Genomic DNA, 7,461 nt, shown 5'->3' with positions numbered 1-7,461 from the left:
TCTACCAACTTAACCAGCTTTGACTAGCATTGTCTAGTCAGCTTTGAACAGCCACAGCTTTAACTAGCTATGATCAGCTACAGCATAAGTGTAGAAAACAGAACTTTGAATCCCAACTGGTCTTAGTTGGAATTTTCATGATCATTGCATGGGTCTAAATAGCTGAACTGGCCAGCCTAGTTTTTTTCAGTAACCTGTGCCATGACTTCCCATCAATACCAAGTCACTGATAAATAGGAATTTGCTACTTGAATCCTAGTGTGCATCATTGTTGAATAAAGGGACAATAGGTCAGATTTTTCTGTTAAAACATTGTTACAAGACCATTGTAAATCCCTTCATATCATTGAAAAAGGCTCACTGACATGTTGACAGCCAATGGCGTGGAGGCTTATTCTGTTGTGTAGTGTAGCTGCCCAAATTGCACTCCAGACCAGCTATCACTGAAATTCTGTATGCTATGTTTATTATCCAAGTGAAGACTACTCATCTAGTTCAATACCAGTTCGCTATTGGTAGCAACAAGCAAATTAGCCATAGTTAGGTTGACGAATTAGCAAATTTAGAATACGAACATAGTAGCGAGCGTTGCGATCATTGTTGCACACGCGTTGTGTCTCAGGTGGATATTTGTAAATTCGACAAGCTAACTAATAGCGAATTTTCTTGTTGCTACGAACTGATTCATTGATGCTTCACTTGGATAATAAGCAATAGTATACAGAGTTTCAGTGATCGCTTGTCTGGAATGAAATTTGGGCAGGTACATGTTCCATCTCTTTACGTGTTGAATCATGCGTGTTTAGCTAAACCTTTATTTGTTTCAAACTGTAAGTTGCAGTGGGATTGTTTGCGGTACACTATCATATCTTAGTTATATAGCCAGCTAGTTCCATAGCCAAATAAGTTGCTTGCCCATAATATTGTTGGTTAGCTAAATGAAAACTTAAAGACAAAACGTATAAATAGTGTTGTGCAGCACACTAAAGTGAACATTTCATAAAGTCACCTGTTACCTATTGTACCTTTAATGTTTTTTAACGCAAGTTTTGAATTGGTTGGAAATAAAACCAAGGGAAATGGTACAGGTGATACGGATGTACTCTTGAAATGGTAGCATGACATCATTAGTCACATGCTCTTCAGTTACTGGCTTCCAGGCTAAAAGACTGAAAAGAAGTACATATCCACATGCATGTCTTACATTTATATGTATGAATTATGCAGGTTCTCATATCCAGAGCTAATGTCATGCTGCTGGAAGGAAACAATATCATAGGATATCATGTTTAAAATCCAGGATATATTGGTTGTTTCATCAATGTTCACATATATCTTTTACTAAGTTACTTATGTGTTCCGTTTTATGCATGGTTACCAAAACAATTTATTCTGAAGCCATATATTGCCAATAGTGCTTGTTCAATAAATATGTTATGTTGTATTTTTTAATAATTTCATTTTTCATCTTCTGTGTGTTAAAATGAATTTCCAAGTTTAGTTGCACTCTGAAATTCACACTGTCACAAAGATAAATGCTTTTGAATACATTACATTCCTGCTACATGCCAGCCAACCTGTGCTTTTGAATACATTACATTCCTACTACATGCCAGCCAACCTGTGTTTTTCAATACATTACATTCCTACTACATGCCAGCCAACCTGTGCTTTTGAATACATTACATTCCTACTACATGCCAGCCAACCTGTGCTTTTGAATACATTACATTCCTACTACATACCAGCCAACCTGTGCTTTTGAATTCATTAAATTCCTACTACATGCCAGCCAACCTGTGCTTTTGAATACATTACATTCCTATAACATGCCAGCCACAACAAGCACTGATATCCTCGGAGTTACTTAAAGGTACGATAGGTAATGCCAGGGGTGGGATAAACAGTGTTGTGGTTTGAGCATGTTTGTTGCTGCAATTCCTCTCTTGACCATTAGATATGACCTATTGTACCTTTAAGATGGTTACGTTTTATACAGTATTTCGTATTATTTAACATTTCAGCCATACAAAAGCAGACATCAACATACTAACATTAACATGATACTATTATTTCATATGTATGAAATTATTAAACTTTTAAGTTTACATTTGTCTGCACAATAAAAATATTATCCAGTTTTACATTTTATCAGAATATGGTTTTTGAGCAATTTTACTCAAAACCATCCATGTTATTTAATTCTGCAGTTGAATAATCTAAATTTTGTCATTGCACAAGCAGCTAGCCTTCACCAGGCTAGACAGAATTCAACGGTTCAAAATAAAGTATCCTCCATCAAATTAACATTTGACTTTGGTTTATGTATTTTTATATGGTTTCATTTGGTTACGTGTTTATTGCATGGAGGCAACCAATGTTTTCTTCAGCTTACGTTTTTGTCTGAAACAGCGCCGTATCCTCTGCTGTATCATTGGATGTAGTGGCAAAACATTTTACGTTATTGGTCTAAATTCTCTAATTCTATTGGTCGGGGTTTTTGGTCTATGTATTTGACATTGGATATAGAAATAGTAATCGCTATTGAATGCGGAAGTGGTGTAGTTTACTGAGTCAGTGGCGTATTCCCTGAGTGAGTAGATTGATTGTGTTTCATGAATTATTTCAGTCAGCTCGTGGACGAATGCTACGTAACTTAATCGTCAACTTAATGCTGCGAACTGCATAGGCTATTATTTTACCTTGATGCATGCAATTCACCTCTTTGAGGTTTCCTGAAATATTCTTGCGTTGATAGCTTTATTTCTTGTGTGAGATCCTGTTTTTATTGCTGAATCCCGAACGTAGTTAAAATAAGCACTGTTACATTGCCTAACCAATAGCCATCCAGTTGCGTCGTTATTGCTGTGTGCTATTAACCGGTCTAAACACTATATGTTTAGTTGGGTTCATGAGCTAACTGTTTTGCTAATTGCGAAATTAAATTCAAACAAAATGTGGAACTGACTCTATAAAGCTAATAGCCTTCCATATCTGAAACAACACCACAAGTTGGATCTTGCAGAAATCATCCGTTACCTGATTGAATTAATATAAGCAAGGCTATAGCTAGATAAATAGCACATTCATTCAGATCATTTGCTATTTTATGTCTTCCGCAAAAACTTGTGAATTCAAATTTAATATAGCCAGCTCCTGATAGCCTAGCGAGAAAATGCTCCATGAATAATGAGACAAAAGTTTATTTATTAATTTATTATATATTTATTCAAATTGAAACCAAAAAATCTTAATCTGACATTGAATGGTCATAACATCCAAAACCTGATCAGTCCCTTGAGACTATCCACTTAGAGTTATGATGTATTGTGTGTTCCGAGATGCTCTTCTGCATACCACTGTTGTAATGTGTGGCTATTTGCGTTACTGTCACCTTCCGGTCAGCTCTGACCGGTCTGGCCATTCTCCTCTGGCGTCTCTTCTTTTTTTTCCTTTTTTCACCATTCTTTGCGAACTCTACATTTAAATTACACTTACATTTTGGTCATTTGGCAGATGCTTTTAATCCAAAGTGATTTACAAGTGCATAGGTTCCAAGTTAAAAGCATCAAATCCATGACTAGCAAAACACGCATGAAGAGCTGTTCTAAACAAAAAGACAATCTTTTTTTATAAATTTTTTTATTTGGGTTAGGATTAGACAAGAGGGACTAGAGACTCTCCATCCATCCATCCATTATCTGAACCCGCTTATCCTGAACAGGGTCGCAGGGGGGCTGGAGCCTATCCCAGCATACATTGGGCGAAAGGCAGGAATACACCCTGGACAGGTCGCCAGTCCATCGCAGGGCACACACACCATTCACTCACACACTCATACCTACGGGCAATTTAGACTCTCCAATCAGCCTAACCTGCATGTCTTTGGACTGTGGGAGGAAACCGGAGTACCCGGAGGAAACCCACGCAGACACGGGGGACTAGAGACTAGTGTGTGGAAATCCCAGGAGATCAGCAGTTTCTGAGATACTCGAACCACCCTGTCTGGCACCAACAATCATTCCACAGCCAGTCACTTAGATCACATTTTTTTCTCATTCTGATGGTTGATGTGAACATTAACTGAAGCTTCTGACCTGTATCTACATGATAGTATGCATTGCACTGCTGCCACACAATTGGCTGATTAGATAATCGCAGGAATAAGTAGGTGTGATAAAGTAAAAATGTTCCTAGTAAAGTGCTTGGTGAGTGTATGTATATATATATATATATATATATACCACCGGTCAAAAGTTTTAGAACACGCCAATTTTTCCAGTTTTTTATTGAAAATTATGCAGTTTAATGTCTCATTGTACTCTGAAATGAAAGCATAGAACAAATAAACAATTGAGGTTAAAAAATAAATCATCGAATCAATTTATAAACCTTTGGCAGATATAACAGCTGAACACACTCGTGGCATTCTTTCTACAATGGAAATCAAATATTCTGCAGAAAGTTCTTCCCAACTCTGTTGCAGAAGTTCCCATAAATGTGTGGCACTTGTAGGTTGCTTTGCTTTCACTCTTCTGTTCAGTTCATCCCAAACCAGCTCGATGGGGTTTAAGTCTGGAGACTGCTGGCCACTCCATGTTTTCAAGCTTACCATCTTGTTCTTTTTTCCTGAGATAGTTCTGGCATAGCCCTGCGATGGACTGGCGACCTGTCCAGGGTGTATTCCTGCCTTTCGCCCAATGTATGCTGGGATAGGCTCCAGCCCCCCTGCAACCCTGATCAGGATAAGCGGGTTCAGATAATGGATGGATGGGATGGATAGTTCTGGCATAGCTTGGACGTATGTTTTGGGTAATTATCTTGCTGTAGGATGAACCCCTGACCAACTAGGCGCATACCAGAGGGTACTGCATGGCGCTGCAGAATGCTGTGGTAGCCGTTTTGGTTCAGGGTGCCTCTCACTCTGTACAAGTCACCGACCCTGGATCCAGAAAAACAGCCCCAGACCATCACGCTTCCTCCTCCATGTTTGACAGTTGATGTCACACACTGAGGAACCATCCTTTCGCCTACTCGACGGCGTACAAAAATCCTGCGTGATGAACCGAAGATTTCAAACTTTGATTCATCAGTCCATAACACCTTCTTCCAGTCTTCAGTAGTCCATTGGCGGTGTTTCATGGCCCAGGCAAGCCTCTTCTTCTTATTCTGACGTCTTAGCAATGGCTTTCTTGCTGCAACTCGACCGTTCAAACCTGCAAGTCGAAGTCTTCTCTTCACAGTTGAAACTGAGACTTGCTTACTACGACCACTATTAAGCTGTGCTTGAAGCTGTTGTCCTGTGAGCCGCCTATCACGCAAGCTGTTGACTCTCAGAAACTTGTCTTCTGATTCTGTTGTGGCTTTGGGTTTGCCAGACCTCTTCCTGTCAGAGTTTCTCCCAGTTTCTGAGTGCCTTTTGATGGTGAAGGAAACTGTACTCACTGACACCTTGACTTTCTTCGCAATTTCACTGTAGGAAAGCCATACATTTTTAAGTGTCATGATGGTCTGTCTCTCTTCCATTGTTAATTGCCTTTTTCTCGCCATTTTTATCGTAACACACTACTTTCTGCAGTACAATACTGTTCAAATGATGCTCACAAGGGTATGGTACCATTGTGTGTTCCAACACTACTTTTATGCAGACAGAGGGGGTTGTAAGTAATCAAGAAAAGTTGGAACACCTGTAGGAATTGGTAGCACCAACTTTCAAGGCTTGATCAACCTCCATTGCTGCAGAACAGCTTTAAGTTGTTAACCCATTTCTTGTTCCCTGAAAAAGGCCTTTTTGTATAATTCTGAAATGTACATTCTTTTTCAGTTTTCGGTAACCTTACCTTTTTTTTTAACCTTTAGCAGTTCACTACTTACCTTTGTACCATTTCAAGCTATTCACTTGAACAGCTTGAATTTCAATAAAAAACTGGAAAAATTGGGGTGTTCTAAAACTTTTGACCGGTAGTGTATATATATATATATATACAGTGGTCCTGATTTCTTATTTCTTTGCATGTTTGTCACACTTAAATGTTTCAGATCAAACAAATGTAAATATTAGTCGAAGACAACACAAGTAAACACAAAATACAGTTTTTAAATGAAGGTTTTTATTATTAAGGGAGAAAAAAAATCCAAACCTACATGGCCCTGTGTGAAAAAGTGATTGCCCCCTAAACCTAATAACTGGTTGGGCCACCCTTAGCAGCAACAACTGCAATCAAGCGTTTGCGATAACTTGCAATGAGTCTCTTACAGCGCTGTGGAGGAATTTTGGCCCACTCATCTTTGCAGAATTGTTGTAATTCAGCCACATTGGAGGGTTTTCGAGCATGAACCGCCTTTTTAAGGTCATGCCACAGCATCTCAATAGGATTCAGGTCAGGACTTTGACTAGGCCACTCCAAAGTCTTCATTTTGTTTTTCTTCAGCCATTCAGAGGTGGACTTGCTGGTGTGTTTTGGATCATTGTCCTGCTGCAGAACCCAAGTTCGTTTCAGCTTGAGGTCACGAACAGATGGCCAGACATTCTCCTTCAGGATTTTTTGGTAGGCAGCAGAATTCATGGTTCCATTTATCACAGCTAGTCTTCCAGGTCCTAAAGCAGCAAAACAGCCCCAGACCATCACACTACCACCACCATATTTTACTGTTGGTATGATGTTCTTTTTCTGAAATGCGGTGTTACGCCAGATGTAATGGGACACAAACATTCCAAAAAGTTCAACTTTTGTCTCGTCAGACCACAGAGTATTTTCCCAAAAGTCTTGGGGAACATCAAGATGTTTTCTGGCAAAATTGAGACGAGCCTTAATGTTCTTTTTGCTCAGCAGTGGTTTTCGTCTTGGAACTCTGCCAGGCAGGCCATTTTTGCCCAGTCTCTTTCTTATGGTGGAGTCATGAACACTGACCTTAACTGAGGCAAGTGAGGCCTGCAGTTCTTTGGATGTTGTTGTGGGGTCTTTTGTGACCTCTTGGATGAGTCGTCGCTGTGCTCTTGGGGTAATTTTGGTTGGCCGGCCACTCCTGGGAAGGTTCACCACTGTTCCATGTTTTCGCCATTTGTGGATAATGGCTCTCACTGTGGTTTGCTGGAGTCCCAAAGCTTTAGAAATGGCATCATAACCTTTTCCAGACTGATAGATCTCAATTACTTTCTTTCTCATTTGTTCCTGAATTTCTTTAGATCTCGGCATGATGTCTAGCTTTTGAGGATCATTTGATCTACTTCACTTTGTCAGGCAGGTCCTATTTAAGTGATTTCTTGATTGAGAACAGGTGTGGCAGTAATCAGGCCTGGGTGTGGCTAGAGAAATTGAACTCAGGTTTGATAAACCACAGTTAAGTTATGTTTTAACAGGGGGGGGGCAATCACTTTTTCACACGGCCATGTAGGTTTGGATTTTTTTTCTCCCTTAATAATAAAAAACTTCATTCAAAAACTGCATTTTGTGTTTACTT

At 39.5% G+C, this 7,461-nt stretch overlaps 1 protein-coding gene across 1 annotated transcript in view; it reads left to right on the top strand.

Annotated features, from left to right (window-relative positions):
• Nucleotides 1-2,583: 2,583 nt before the first annotated feature.
• Nucleotides 2,584-7,461, top strand: part of LOC133107571 (myotubularin-related protein 4-like) — a 44,350-nt gene continuing 39,472 nt past the window's right edge. Inside the window, exon 1 of the mRNA XM_061216564.1 lies at nucleotides 2,584-2,593. The gene's annotated coding sequence lies outside the window, so the exon portion shown is untranslated. The remainder of the gene's footprint in view (nucleotides 2,594-7,461) is intronic.

The sequence above is a fragment of the Conger conger genome, chromosome 13 (assembly GCF_963514075.1).
Source record: "Conger conger chromosome 13, fConCon1.1, whole genome shotgun sequence".
NCBI classification, from domain to species: domain Eukaryota; kingdom Metazoa; phylum Chordata; class Actinopteri; order Anguilliformes; family Congridae; genus Conger; species Conger conger.
This window is presented reverse-complemented; position numbering and strand designations above follow the sequence as displayed.